The 16,213-nt window shown below is 39.5% G+C and overlaps 1 long non-coding RNA gene across 1 annotated transcript in view; it reads right to left on the bottom strand.

The window, feature by feature from the left end:
* LOC143215650 (uncharacterized) overlaps positions 1-16,213 on the bottom strand; it is a 42,123-nt gene that overhangs the window by 7,979 nt on the left and 17,931 nt on the right. The window contains exon 2 of the long non-coding RNA XR_013010408.1: positions 398-630. This is a non-coding gene — a long non-coding RNA (uncharacterized LOC143215650). The remainder of the gene's footprint in view (positions 1-397; positions 631-16,213) is intronic.

Genomic DNA, 16,213 nt, shown 5'->3' with positions numbered 1-16,213 from the left:
TTTTGAAGATACGTCAAATGTCTGAAGGACGAAGTTGTAATGGTTCAGTGGGGCTCACATGATACCAAAAATATTTTTGTTTTTATGTGATTTTTTTTAGAGATATCGAGGTCACCTTCGTTTTTGAAAATGGAAGCACCATTTTTTAAACACCTACGATGATAGTCCCTGCCATTAGGAATTCAGTAACTATAATTACCCGTGCACGTATAAACTTTCTAAATAGCTCTTAGTACATATAACAGACACAGAACATTATTACTTTGCATTAACCATTAAAAATTCGTAGTCTACTCGTTAATCATTCACTAATTTTCGAAGCCCCTTATTTGTAGACTTCATACTTAGGCTTTAAAAACAACAAAGATATTTGAGGTGGCAACGTTAGATGACTCACCCTGTATAGAAGTAAGTACACAGTAAAGTCTTGATCTCAGAAAACGGGAGCTGTAGGATCCAAGACAATTGGCTAACGCCACCCATTGAAAAAAGTCGGACGGCCAGTATGTGTCAGTATCAAGTTTCCAAGAACGTGATCAGTGGACTGCGGATCTTTAGCCGAATAAAAATTGCATTCTTCTTTTAATTATAATTATCCTATTACAGGGGGGTAATTGAGCTCCATACATTCTGGGAACAAAAAGAATGATTTTTAAAAGATAAGTGTACCATACTAGGTAGCATTCCTAGAAAATTTTTGTAAATTTTCCATTCTTCAACTTTTTATTTCCGTTTTTGTCAGCCTGGGGTACATTTACATCCCGTACACAGAGAGAAGGTTAAGCTGAAACTAATGCATTGATGTTCTTAAATATTTTTTACATGTCCACTGCTTTAAATTGTACGTGCCCATTTTTGTGATAAATGCATAAAATCCGCAGTGTAGTGGTCAGTATTAATTCGCATTGAACTCGTGAGATTGAATGAGAGATTGAATCCTGTATAGGTGCAACTTAATCGCGGCCGATTCCAGGTTCTTCCACTCGGTAACGCGGTTTTCTTCGTGACAGCCGCTGATTATGTTCGCCTGGAGTCCCGAGGGGTTTTCGGGTGGGTCTTTGGGACCAAGTCCACGGCTAGAGACTATCGCGTGCAAAAATTTTACGGACGATCGCGTGTCCATCCTGCACGCTCTCTCCTGTCCTGTCCAACTTTCCAGCAGCTCGGCTGTCCGCGAAAACACTAAGTGTAATGACTGTGTGTATGGTACGTGCCAGCCGTACGTTGCACCCGCTGGATGGGATAGATTGATTTCAACGGAGAGGACACGCCCGGTTCTTGCTCAACGAACTCTTTTTTATCCCTTCATGACCTTTCGTTGTCCGATCCACTTCGGTTTTCTAAGGAATCAGAAATGTTTTCATTGCGGAACCACTTTGTCTAATTGTGGTCTTAGCATACACATATACTTTAACATGATTAAGTGTAAAATTTACGTGTTTCATCCTTGATAACTGAACTATATTAGACTACGGATTTAAAAGTGAATAGGTGCAATTGCAAATACACAATTTTTATTCTGTATAAAAATCCGCACGCGATTGACACGATTGATTGCAGAATTTACGTGTTTCATCCTTGATAACTGAACTATATTAGACTACGGATTTAAAAGTGAATAGGTACAATTTCAAATAGACAATATTTATTCGGTATAAAAATCAGCACGCGATTAAGACGATTGATTGCAGAATTTACGTTTGTAATCCTAGATAACTGAATTATATTAGTCTGCGGATTTAAAAGTGAATAGGTGCAATTTCAAATAGACAATATTTATTCGGTATAAAAATCCGCACGCGATTAACACGATTGATTGCAGAATTTACGTTTGTAATCCTAGATAACTGAACTATATTAGACTGCGGATTTAAAAATGAATAGGTGCAATGTCAAATAGACAATATTTATTCGGTATAAAAATCCGCACGCGATTAACACGATTGATTGCAGAATTTACGTTTGTAATCCTAGATAACTGAACTATATTAGACTACGGATTTAAAAGTGAATAGGTACAATTTCAAATAGACAATATTTATTCGGTATAAAAATCCGCACGCGATTAAGACGATTGATTGCAGAATTTACGTTTGTAATCCTAGATAACTGAACTATATTAGACTGCGAATTTAAAAATGAATAGGTGCAATGTCAAATAGACAATATTTATTCGGTATAAAAATCCGCACGCGATTAACACGATTGATTGCAGAATTTACGTTTTTAATCCTAGATAACTGAACTGTATTAGACTGCGGATTTAAAAGTGAATAGGTGCATTTCAAATAGACAATTTCTATTCTCCATGAAATTCCGCAGTCTATGAGGTACTGTAGCCTAAATAGCAGATTTGGAAAATAATGGCGAGACGTTCGCAGGACAATTGAAACAACAACTTACCAGCAGCTACTTTTATCTGTAATGGTGGGCGTCGGAAACCTCGATACAACGAACCGGAACCAGTTCTATCGCGGCGTGGCGTCGCGTCGTTTTCCGATGCCACCGGAAATTCTGTCCGATACTGTGCCGGCTGGTTCGCGCCCTGTCGTCATTATTTTAAACGGAACAACAACAGAGAGAAATAATGTGGACCGATGTGAATTGCTTTCAGCCGAAAAGAATTCTTTCTTCCATGCTATTACTAAAATTTAAACTGCTATCTTTAGCAGATCTTTACGAATAATACAAATTTTTCTACCCGAATTGCAACGAACTAAAGAAATTAATTTCCTCTCTTAATATGTCTGATAGGTTAAAAACTAACGTTTTTACAGTTTCCAATCACACGTACCGATTTTTGTCATAAACACGTAATATCCGCTGTTTAATCGTGAGTGTAATTGCCGCAGGAATTATTTGAAAATCCAAAATGACGTTGCAGTAATCTTCACACGTGAGCAATCATTTCAGCAGCCATTTTGACGATTTGATCAAAGGATGATTGGCAGAGACAGCGGGCCGAGTCGGGAAAAGTGACGTTCGACGGCGATTAAAATGTAATAGTCGATCCAATTACAGGTTCCGTTCCCGTAATTTGGTTAATCAGCATCGAGCCGTGATCGTGCTTTAGGTCAGCCTGATAAACTGTAATCAACGATCCTAGGAAATAGAGCAATTCGGAATTGACAGTTACGTTTCACTCGTCGGGGCGCAATCAGATTACATTTGCGCTCTCAACCAGCCTCTCCGCAGGCTAGTATGTATTTCATTTCAATTGTTTCGGCCGAGCATTTCGCAGAATGGAAACTCCGTCCGGATAAATCGGCCTGCTTGTTGTTAACGATATGTTTGTCGGAAACACATCCGCTCCCCGCGATAACATTGCAATTTAAGGCCGCAAAGTTTTTCCATTATTCCTTGTCGGCGAACTCGCGCGCGCCTACGGTTCTGCAACTTGTGAGAGTTTATCGCGGGTTCGCTATAATTAACAATTACGATCACGCTCGGGCAAAGGTTGATTGAAAATCACTTGAAGTTTTCGAGGCGCTTAAACGAGTCGACGGATAAATTAGCATATACTATGGGAAAACTCGGATTGTTGCGCGAGTTCTTGTAAACTGTATGCTCTGAAGATCCAAAGTTATGTCTATTTACCAAGAGGCGAGCGCACGGCGCGCGATGTGGGCCACCGTAACGGTAACGAGATTTTGTAATGACTTTTATTAACCCCGTCGGATCTGAATCTTTCCCGGAACTCTCGTATTTTTCGCTCGATCGCAATATTGGGTTATTAAGTTCAATTTCGCCGCTGGAAAACCGTGTTCGCGGATGCTCCATCGAATCCGAGCTTGCGCCGCGAAAATATGAAATCTATCCATTTATTTGCTCGATATGGAATTGAACTCGGTGCTGCTGAAACTGGAAATTTATCCACCTATTTATTTGCTAGATATACAATTGATATAAACCAGTTATATCTATTTGCTGAATACGCAATTTAAGTCTGTGCTGCAAAAACACGAAATTAATTCATCTATTTATTTGCTCAATGCAGAATTAAAGTCCCCGTAGAAACAGGAAATTTATCCACCTATTTATTCGTTAGATTTACAATTGAAATGAATTATTTATTTGTCTATTTATTTGCTCGATACACCATTGAAGTCTGTCCTGCAAACACGAGAAATTTATTCACCTATTTATTCGCTAGATGTACAATTGAAATAAATTATTCATATATCAATTTGTTTGCTCGATACACAATTGAAGTCTGTGCTGCAAAAACGAGAAATTAATTCATCTATTTATTTGCTCAATGCAGAAATAAAGTCTCCGTAAAAATAGGAAATTTATCCACCTACTTATTCGCTAGATATACAATTGATGTAAACCAGTTATATCTATTTGCTGAATACGCAATTTGAGTCTGTGCTGCAAAAACACGAAATTAATTCATCTATTTATTTGCTCAATGCAGAATTAAAGTCCCCGTAGAAACAGGAAATTTATCCACCTATTTATTCGCTAGATTTACAATTGAAATGGATTATTTATTTGTCTATTTATTTGCTCGATACACCATTGAAGTATGTCCTGCAAACACGAGAAATTTATTCACCTATTTATTTGCTCGATACAGGATTGAGGTTCCCGTAAAAGCAGAAAATTTATCCACCTATTTATTTGGTAGATTTACACTTGAAATAAATTATTTATCTAACAATTCATTTACTCGATGCAGAACTCAAGTCGGTGCTTATTCACTAGATATGCAACAGAAATGACCGTTTCGTTGAATCAACTATAAAAGTGTCTCCCATTGTTCCACTATTTTAGTTTTTCAAAGGAGTTAGCAATATAATCACAAAACACGGCGTGACATAGCGAAGCAGATAACAGAAGCGACGGCAAACATACAAAAATTCCAAACTCAAAATAAATAACACACTCCGTGTTTGTAAAATTGTTACGAATCCAACGTGGACGTATGGAATATCACAGTAGGCATTCAGAGAACCACGTAGCCAATTTTGGAAGCCAATAAGCTGTTACACCACGCACGTTTGTAACAGCAGAGATCTGACACGGTAGATCTAACCGAATTTTTCAGTCGTACAATACTGGACAGAATAATAGTTTCGCTTCTTTTTTGGGTTCGTTTGTTGTAGCTAGAACTGTAGTCGTTTTCTCTTACAATTTCGTGAAAATACGTGAGAAACAAAATTGAAATAGCTTGGAAGAGCAGTCGCCGTGCAACGTCGTCTACAGTAAACTTGAGCGATGAAAGTGTTAATGGCGTATTTTCATACTGAGAGAGTTCTGCGTGAAAACGATTTTTGCGATTGTGCTTAGTAACCGGGAAAACGTCAGCTTTGTTTCCGGAAATCTACAATAGCATCTACGAGCGGAAAAATCCTTCGACCGAAAGACTTTGGGAGGAAGCTTGACCCACAGAGAGAGCGTTCTGTCAACGTTCTTTCGCGGAGGCATGCTTCGTTACTCAAATAACATCGGATTCAAGAGAAAGGAGAAGAGTTGCTCGTTTCGAGTTTCATTGTCGGAAGAAACGGAAGCGATGCAACGGCGCGTGACACGTTCGGAGTATTTACTTTCTCCTTCGGTAACTCGGAAAGAATGTCGCGGTATGGCTGATCGGTCAAAGACAAATTTGATCGACCGTGTCCCACGCGGAAGAAAGAAAATTTCGTTGGAAGCGCGCAGGCAGGTGACTTTGCATAACGTGTGCTTCAATTTTGCGCAGATTTCAACTGAAACGCGATATATTCGTTCAAGAGGAAGAGAGAGAGAGAGAGAAAGAGAAGGAAATCGGTAAGAAAACACTGGCTGAGTCTCCCCGCGTTCCGCCGCGCATTTCCCTCTTTTTTCTTCGTGTTTATCTGCCGCTGCACCGTGTACCAGCTGAAAAATTCAGTTTTCGCGTGTCCTCGTTCCTCGGCTGCGTCGAACCTGACAGCGTGACAGCGCGCTGCCTTTTTGTTTCGCTACGTTGCGTTGGTTGCACACGCGAGCGACACACGCCCGATATATCGACGAACCTAAATGGGATTCTGCCGGGAAGTATCGTAAAAGGAGGAAAGAACTCGAGCCGACGCGCCACGCTGTTTCGATTGAACGTTCCAACCCGTGGGTGCGTCGATACGATATAATACCATTTCCAACGACTCCTTCGCGAGCTACGAACATCGTGTTTTTATTCATCGCGAGCATTCGCAAACGCCCGGAAATACGTTTCGATCCGATCTACTCTGGCTTTTACGCTATTGCCCCGCGCCGAGCCACACTGCCCAGCGATATCGGAACGCTGACCGACTTACGGACTCTTAAAAAATCACATCGTGACGAACGATCGACGCGTGCTCTATGCAATTTAGCTTTCTCCTTATTGTCACGCAAAACGACCCTTTTGTACAGGAAGCTCCGTTACATAGTTTACGATGGAATTGCGATAAGATACAGTGACTCCCATTAATATTCGGAAGCTCTAAAAAAAAACGATAACTTTATTAATATTGGACTATGCGATTTGAACTTTTTTGGGAAGCTAGAGCTATTAGTTTACTACAGGATGTGAAAAGAAATTTTTTTCAATAATTGCATTTGGTCGGAATTGTAGAGAAAATACTAAAAGTTGCATTTTACAATTTTTTCATGCTGGTCTATATTGAAATTTTAAAGAATACGGTTTGTACATCTGTGTCAATTACAATATATGCACTGTGAAAGTTTCATGGAAATCGGTTGATGCTAAATTAATGCTAAATCCTTAGAATTACTGCAGTTGGAGACCGAAAATCGTGCAACACTGCAATTTTTACCATCTTTAAACGTTTGTAGCATATTACAACGTCGACCGATTTTGATGAAATTTTCAGAATATGTTTAATTGATACAGATCTACGAAACATGTTTTCTAAATTTTCCATAGAAGCCCACATAGAAGTATTTTCTCTGCAATACTGGCAACTTGCAGTTTTTTTTCAAAAATTGTTGTCACGTTGTGTAGCAAACCAATTGTTCTAACTTCTCCAAAAATTTCAGATCGTATATTCCAATTAGGGTTTGCAATACCGGACTAGAAATACAATACCGGTACAAAAAGGTACGAAAGCACAGTTGTTTCTTTGCCATATTTATTAGTTTTATACAAAAAATAATGAACTATAAAAATACACTTTGACAACAACTGTGAGGTTAGGTTTCAGCAAATGACAACACAGCAAAAGATTGATGTTGGAACTACTGTAAATACGTATTCTATACAGTAAAAATCAAATGCTGTTCGTTGGTCACGACATCACGGGAGAACGGTTGGATCGATTTGGCCAATTTTTTTTAATGTTCCTTGTAGTCCGAATCAGGTTTTTAGATTAAAAAAAATTGGAAAAATATCACGGAAAAATGGAAAATTCGGGAAAAACTAAAAGTGCTTTTAGAATCATATTTCAATACAACAAATAAACGAACGTCGGAGCTTTTAATCATTATTTCAATAGAACGTCGCAGCTTTTAATCAATATTTCAATAGAAATTTACATTATCGACGTCTGTTTGCATTATCGACATTATAAACATTCGCCAGTTAGTTAATTTCGATTACAATTTATTTCGTTACGTATGCAAAAATAAAATGCGTACCACTAACCCTACTCGCGAAGCTCGCGAAGTGAGCGAGCAACAACTCCCCTCTAGTTTCAAATAAAAGTAGATGCCCAAAACAAAATATTTATTATTTATAGCTAATACCGAAAATACCGGTATTTTACCTTAGCAAATACTGGTTTCACGAAATTGCGAAATAGCACGGTATTCGGTATACCGGTATTGCAATCCCTAATTCCAATATTAAAAAATGGTCTTTTTAAGAGTGTCCAAATATTAGTGTTAGTCATTGTACATCTCTCCGAATTTGATGATACAGTAACTCAATGTATCTTGATGGAGTTGTAATTCTTCTAGGACTCACCATAAAACTGCAACTATCGCAATTGTACTGTTACAAATTGCAAAGGGCCACTTTTTAAGGTTCACGATGGAATTGCAAACAAGTCTGTACTTTACGATGATATTGCAAACAATTACAATTTCAATATTTCAAGATGGAATTGCTAAAGACAATACCAGGACTCAGCGTGGAATTGCGGGCAATCACGGTTCTAAAGTTAATATTGAGATGGAAAAAGACAAAGTTTCATGGTGGAATTGTTGGTGATGCGTACAAACATTTACATGCAAATTTAAATGTTCGCAATTCTGAAATCCCTGGTGGGCATCGTAACCTGCAATGCTACGTTTCGTGATGGAGTTGCACGCCTATCAGAATGCCAATTTGATGGTCGATGCAATACACAGATTTTTAATCGTTTAAACTGCATCCAGCCGCCTTCAGCCATCAAAGAATTTCGGCAGTTAAAAGCTAACAATAACCGTGTGTTCGAAAAAAAGTGCAACATTCGTGAATTATTTTGGACGCGCGGGAACTTCGATGTACTTTTATTGACAGGGGATTCAAATGCACATGCAGGACAATATTTGAGAATTCGATTACGCGAAATGTTCGTGTAACAAATATGAGCGGAACGTTCGCCGGACATTCGGTGTGTGTTTATAAAATCGAGCGAGCTGCGACGAATAATTTACCGTGCGAGGACTATGGTCGTTCCGGCTTGATTTTTGTCGATGTGGAGGTACGAACGAGCTCTCGTTCGTTTGGTCTAATGTTTTCATGCGAAACAAAACGCTGAATGTATCATAATACGATATATTTGTTGGTTTTGGTCGGCGGATAGCGAAGGGGGTTGTAAAACGCGTTCTTTCGGAGGAATCCGAGTGTCGACGATTTTCGGCTGGCGCCTCGTGGAAATGGTTAATTTAGCAACGAGGCGCGAGCTCGCACGTTCGACCGGGGTCAGGATTTCGGTGATAAATCAGCAGAACCGCGATTTGTATCGTGTTCAAAAAGCAGAAACGTAGACTCGGCCGGAAACCAGATAAAAAGCTAACAGGGATCGAGGAGTTCGTCCCGGTTTTTCCTCCCGTCGCTCTCCAGACAGATTGAAACTGCAGATTTATCTTTCTTGCTCGGCGCTAGCATTCTCGCGATCGCAAATCGTCACCGCTTACCGCATTATCTCATGGTGTCGTTCGCTCGCACGAACGCGCACAGAATTCCCAGCGTTTCACACTCGTGCAAATTTCACGACAGTTCAACAACGCCACTTTCGCGGTCGGAGAGTTCCATTTGTACACAATAATAAATTGCGCAACACTAATTTCCGGGCAAATGGGTTTATCAATCTTTAGTAATGTTCTCCAAACACTGACTCTAGGATGTCTTCTTCTGCAGAACGAAACTAAACTACGTATTTCTGCAATATATGTTCAACTGGGTCATTTTATAATTAAAGAAGGAATAAAGTAAAGATTATATCTTTCGTAACTTTGTTATTCGTAATGATAAGAAGGTGGTAGGGTAAGGTTGCTCAAGTCGTACCAGTGCTTGAGTCATACCACTTGAATTTTGAACGAACTACGGCGACAACAGCACATACAACGGCAACCAAATATATATCTGAGTCAACCAAGTCGCTTTACGTAGTATTGTCTGCTATAAACCAGCTTCATTATAAATCCTGTCATCAAGTAAGTTTATTTCAATTTTCTTATAATTTTCTGCGTATGTTTGGTAGTTAATCTTGCAAGTAAATTATTGATAAAATTATGTTCCTTATTAAATATAAATTCAGTAGAATTTACATAATCGTTTGGTCGAAACGAAATCGTATTAATTTTATTCACTGTTAGGTTATGTCTACTTTCTAAATTTAACTTGTGCCGTGTCTTAAGTCGTACCCATATGAGATTCCTAAGTCGTGCTACCTCGTCAGTCGAAATAACGTCAACGCAGAATAAAGAAAACAAAAAATGCGGCAAATAAAAGAAACACAGTAATTAATAAAAAGGAATTGGCATTAAAAATTGAAAAGAAGAGAAGCGATTGGTTTTGTTTTATTTGTGGAGAAGATCGGGAGGAAAACGTGATTCAATGCTTGAAATGCAAATCATGAGTGCACGATGTATGCGCTGGAGTTGACAAAAGAACAACAAATTTTGTATGTGATGTTTGCACTAACTGAATACCTATGTGTCATGTAAACAGATTAATGAAAATACGTTTTAATTATTATTGCTGCATAATTGAATTCTTAGATACGATTTAGGCTATAGGTGGTACGACTTAGGAAACCGGTTACTTTAGTCGTATCGATGTAAGTTTTTACAGATTTAATTTATTTTACGTGAAAGCATATAGATTTTCTAATTTCGTTACAATAAATAACAACAATATTAACGCAAGTTTTGAATAACACATGTAATTGCTATTTATTTGATAAATCCTAAGTTTTATACGGTTTTTTTCTTAAAGTGTACGACTTGAGCAACCTTACCCTACTTCGTTACAATGAAAAATAGAGGTATCTACTATTATAGGTAGTCTTAATAAGAACTTTCGGAACAACCTAATAGTAAAGAGCCAACCTCTACTGCAGAATACTTCAAGTTTACCTTCGTTTGAACTGCTTAAATATTTATTTTAAACTTTCGCTAAAATTACATCGACGCTGGACTGCTGGATTCCGATTTGGGACGAACATGCGTTTGCGCGCTGTGAGCGGACGAAGTCCTCTTGCAAAGATGAAAGAACGCTGCCAAAGCAGCGGGATCGTTAGAACTCGCAACTGGGCCATGAAAACGACGATACTGCTGCGAACAATCCAAAGGAAAAGCAGAGGACAAATAAACGAAGTAAACGAGCGCCGCGGATTCTTGATCGTTTCTCCGTACCGGTTGCTGCAATTTAAAGCGAAACCGATCCGTGGACTGCTCGCATCTAGCAAACTCCTGTCTTCTCTGTAAAAAAAATCTCGCCTCGCGATAACCATCGTTGTCGACGAATGCGTCGAGCATCTGCTCGCCGACAAGGTCGTTGATCAATAGTGTCCGGAACCAGTCCATCGAGTGCTGTCCGTGCCGGCGCGCGCTGGTTTAACTTTTGAATTCCCGTTGAGTAGGGTAACTGCACCAGTGAATAAACGGGCACCAGTAAATGAACGCTTTTGTATATTTCAACAAATTTTAAGCCGCACGGCATACTAGCGATAATGACCCTTGGGCCAATGGAATATATGACTCTTTTTCGTAGCTGTATTCCTATTGATTTATATTGGTCAATTGACCATTAGTTTCTAAGATGGCCTATTTTCACCAAGTGCGTTGAGTGTGTGCAACAGAGCTAAAACTAGTAAGGTAATGTATACACGACCTTTTCTTTTACACATGAGTTTTTATACTTCTCTTTTACACATGAGATAAAAGTTACTAACAATATAGATGTACGAGGGTTTAAATATTGAATATAAATCACAAAAATAGCTATAGATTGAATATTTCGTTAAAAATTCGTTGTGTCTATTCACTGGTCCACGGTATTATTCATGAAGTGACAACAATGGTAGAATGTGAAAAAGAAAGGTATGGAAATGGCCAGAGATTCCAGATACGGTTTGGTACAAGAGACAGGATGTTTTAACAAAGATAACGGAGCCAAAGAAAATTAATTCTAGGGGATTTTTTGTGATTAAAGAGAGTTAAATAAATAGGAGAATATTATTTTGTTCATTCATTGGACCATCATTGTTCAATTACTACAATGTAGTGTTCATTGACTGGTATTTTTTATATTTTTTATTTAATGTTTACTAAAGAAAAATAATAATAATTTCATTTTATTTGTGTTCATTTATTTTTGACAAATGAAGTATAGGGAGCCATTTGGCATATATGAGATTCCTTTAATTCACATATTTTTTTTAAAAATAAAATATCTTCCTGAACAATTTCTTAAATGTTCATTCACTGGTGCAGTTACTCTACTTGAGTTTTCTTTGCGAGAACATGTTACGCAAAACTCCCAAGTTGGTTCCAGGCCAGTTTATTACTATTAATTGCCAGTCCATCCCTCTAATTGTAAGAGTTATTATGCGGTTTCAGTTATTATTTCCACTTATTTTGCCCGCGTTTCTTTGGAAAGTACAATGGAACATGGGAATCGATGAAAACGACGGCTAACTGAACGGACCAGCTTTGATGTAGAATGACAAGAAACGATGTGGAAGGCAACGGAGATTCCCAGCACAGCGGTGGCCAGTAGGTACAAGAGACGCAGTGCCGGCCACAGATCAAACAACAATGAGTGGATAAATAGAGTAGCTGGAGCGTGGCTCCGACGCGACGCGTTCGATAACGTCAGGATCGACTGTCACACGGCGGAATTGATGACGAAGGAGCTGGTCGCTCCGGATTCCGGATGCTCGAATATAGATAACCCGATAACGCGAGCCGCGAGTTCCAACCGAGGAAAGCTCAAGAATTCGCGGGTGCTTCGAGTCGAGTGGCTCGATCCTCGCTCGGCTATGAATTATGGACCAAACACGCCTCTGAAAACGTATCCACGGGCTATGCAAAATGTTTGTGCCCATTTCTCCTCGTTGTCTGCGCTCTGTGCGACACAGCCGCGAGACACTACATAAAATCATGCGAATCCCTGCTGCGAAAACGAAATCGCCCTTATTCAACACCTACATATGTATAAACATTCTTTTCTATGTATTGTATATATTTGAACGACCTACTGTTCGCAAACAATCAAGGAAGGCACGGAGCGTTCAATTGCGTAAGTAATTGGAATTCAGTTCTCTCTTTTAATAAAAATTAAAATATCGCCCAAACTCACGGTTTTTCGGTCAAAATAGGTCAATCATTTTTTGGACGAGCTGAACCGATTGATGCATTAAAAGAATACGGTTCTATTTTTAAAAATACATTGTTTCCTCTACGCTTCAAGCTACAAAAAAGCTATCGACGACAAATTATGTACTTTTTAACTTTTGTTTGAAACAGTTTCCGGTAACATAAATCATTTCAGAGATAATTATGCTATCTATTTCGAAAGTGTTTATAATATTTTCAAAGTGTGCACACACGCTTCCGCAAGTGATATACTTTCCGGTGCATGCGCGCCTTTATAATAAACTTTTGACGCGCATGGAAAGGTAATTCGCTAATGGCGGAATTGGTATCGATTCGGAGCCTTTGAGCCTGTCGCGTTACGCTAACGAGACGCTTCGAGATCGCAGGAGGAAATTACGATTTATTGCCTGCGTCGCGTAAAACATTTTCAGCGAGCTGGCTGGCTAATCGGTTTTAAATCAGGCCTGTCAAAAAGTTTCCCAGCCAGAAATGAAACGCGGAAGATTGTCGTTACCGATGTTATCGCGAGCGCCCGGGACACGCCACGCCACGGTTTATGGACCGCGATAAATTCAGTCGCCGAGGGATTTTTTGAAAAATGCACCAACTTTTTCCGAGGCACTTGATATTTTTCCACCGGCGGCACAGAAAATATTTACGTATTGTCCGGAGCGACGAATTTATTGGATTGATTCCGAAAGGCGGAACGGCATTGTGCGCGCCACGCTCGAACGACAGGCTACCGCTACCCGCGAGAGCGCACGAGCGCTTGTTCCTGGATAACAGGCTCGGACGTTGAAAGCGACTCACGACATGGTGGTTATTACCACCGCCGTTTTCAACCTTCTGTCAACCGAGAACGCTTTTAATTAACCCAGACTCCAATCTAACGAAGGCGAAATTGCAAGCAACTACAATTTCTACGATCTATGGAAAGCTGCAGGAAGCGACAATTCTAGGAGTCACGGTGGAATCGCAATAGGTTACAATTCCGAAGACCTGCAATGGCAGTCGACGTGTTAAATATGTCTGATATTTATACAGGATGTAGTTCACAAAAAATATTTGACACGTATTTTTTTTGGGAAGCCTATTTTACCACGTTTATATTAGCTTGTCGAATTGTCGATGTTGTCGTTGTCGTTGTTGTATGCGTAAAATCTTGTAATCGAATTTTAAATCAATTCCGGATGAGCTAGAGACTTGAAACTTTAAACATAGCTCAGAACTGGATGACGATGCAATATTAAAAAACAAATTTTTAAAAAATCTGTACGTCTAGGAGAAAAAAAAATATTAACCGTTACACCTCGCCGCGCGACGCTCGGCAGTACGTCATCACGTTCAGCGATCCCCACTACGCGCGCCAGCGCTCCCTACTCCACTCCGCGTTCCCACTTTGACTCATCCCCACTCCACTGACTCACTTGGCACCGAAGGAGCTCAGTGTAGTGTTCCGTTCATTCAGTTCCATTTCGTACAATTTCGGACTCCATCAAGAGACGTCGTCTCTCGGAATCATCCCCTCATTCTATCTCGCGTATTTCCATATCTTGCTATTTCATGCCAGTATTATTATATCCTGCGTTCCATTTAAAAAAAAGTCTAAAAAGTAGAAAATAAAAAAATATATAAGAATAACTTTTTAAAAACCACTTTTATATTAAAATGCTCTGAAAAGGAGAAAATAATTTTTTTAGGCATTAGTGACTATAAATAAAAGCGTGGAGCGTCCACGAAGATTATAGTCACTAATGCCTAAAAAAATTATTTTCTCCTTTTTAGTGCATTTTAATATACGCGTGGTTCTTAAAAAGTTTCTTTACATATATTTTTTTGCTAATATCTGGGGAACTAGAGGATCTAGGACAATGATTTTTCTTTGAAATTTGTGTTTTCGATCAAGAAATGTAGTCGTATAAAGCATATCAGAAAGAATTATTTTAAAAATATATTTCATATTAATTGTTTATCGATATTTGTGACTTTTTGTACGTAATCTGTGAACCAAAATAGGGGATAGCTGTTTTTGGAATTTCTATGGTTTTGTCGTTTAACAATAATTATTAAACGTATAATATGAATTTTTTAAATATGTGAAAACACACGAAAGTAGGCTTTTCACATCCATCTTCGAGGGATATTTTCACCCCCTGACAGCAGCTAAGAAAAGGTACGTGCAAAATGTTTTTTAACAAACTATATTCTGTATATAATTGGCGAGTTAGACTTGGGTAATATCCCTTGTGGATAAACATCATTAGTGAAGCACACGTTCTACCGAAAACTGTGCTAATTCGTCATAAATTGAATCTTCTCCCTTTTACAGGAGTGTATATACTTATACCAATCACTTTTCGGGTTTGGTAGGTTTAGCGTGAAAGTAATGCGTGTCCGTCGATGAACTGTGGGAATCGAATCGAGTGGTGTCGGGTGTAGGAATTCATAAATCCTCGGGGAACAGATTGCGTAGCGAACGAATTCGTGATTGTTTATGATGAGCCATTTATTCGGCTAAACCGTTTATCCTGATGGAGGGCCTCGGATCGATTGGCCAACTATAAATTACGATCACGCAAATTCCCATGTAAACCGGAAGCATTGTGCAGGCGCTGTGCTGCGCCGAGTTGCATCGCGTTGCACCGGTGCGATGCGGTGTTCCATCGCGTCGATGCGAGAGTTGAACGACGCGACGCGACGGGGACAAAGTTGAAGCCTCGTTAAGTGTTCGATTCCGATGGACCGATGATACCGGCGCGGCTTAATAAGCTTAACGTTGTTATGCAAATGTTACGCTACACGAGTTCCCAAACAATTTACTATATTACGTAACACGCGAACGACTCCCGTAGCAACGCACTTACCGTTTACGCCGCTTCGGATCGTAATAAGGTTAACATACTTCCCGTTCCTGTGCCTGTAACCCGTTCTCTCCCAGCGCAGTATACGCGAGCGTAAGCGCAAGGGCGCGCGCGCGTGCGGGCGGACAAACAGCAAGTTCCGACTGCTCGCCAGCGCTAACTAACACACTTTCGAATTCGTCGGTAAACTTGGGACCGTTCAGCCCGTTTTCTCCCGAGTTTTCCCGGCTGCGCGCGCGTTTGTGTTCCCGTCAACTGGCAACGTTTGCAGTTAGTCGACAACGTCTAAATACACCTGCTGAATTTCAAATATTTAGGGAAAACAAATGGTTTAACCCTCTCCCACGCTTCTACCAGCGAAGATTCATTCATTCTCTGCTTTTACACGTTGGGAAATTCTATTTCTTCGATACGCGAGACCGACTATGTGCTAAAAACGAGTCCTGGGTTTGAATGGAATCAATCCTCCTATAACGCGATTAATTCGGATCGTGTTGTATGGAAATCGCTTTATGAAGAATAAACCAAATTTGATACAAATCAAATCACAATTTTGCTCCGCGTCATAGGTGGGCTTATAC

Source organism: Lasioglossum baleicum, chromosome 2 (genome assembly GCF_051020765.1).
Source record: "Lasioglossum baleicum chromosome 2, iyLasBale1, whole genome shotgun sequence".
NCBI lineage: Eukaryota > Metazoa > Arthropoda > Insecta > Hymenoptera > Halictidae > Lasioglossum > Lasioglossum baleicum.
This window is presented reverse-complemented; position numbering and strand designations above follow the sequence as displayed.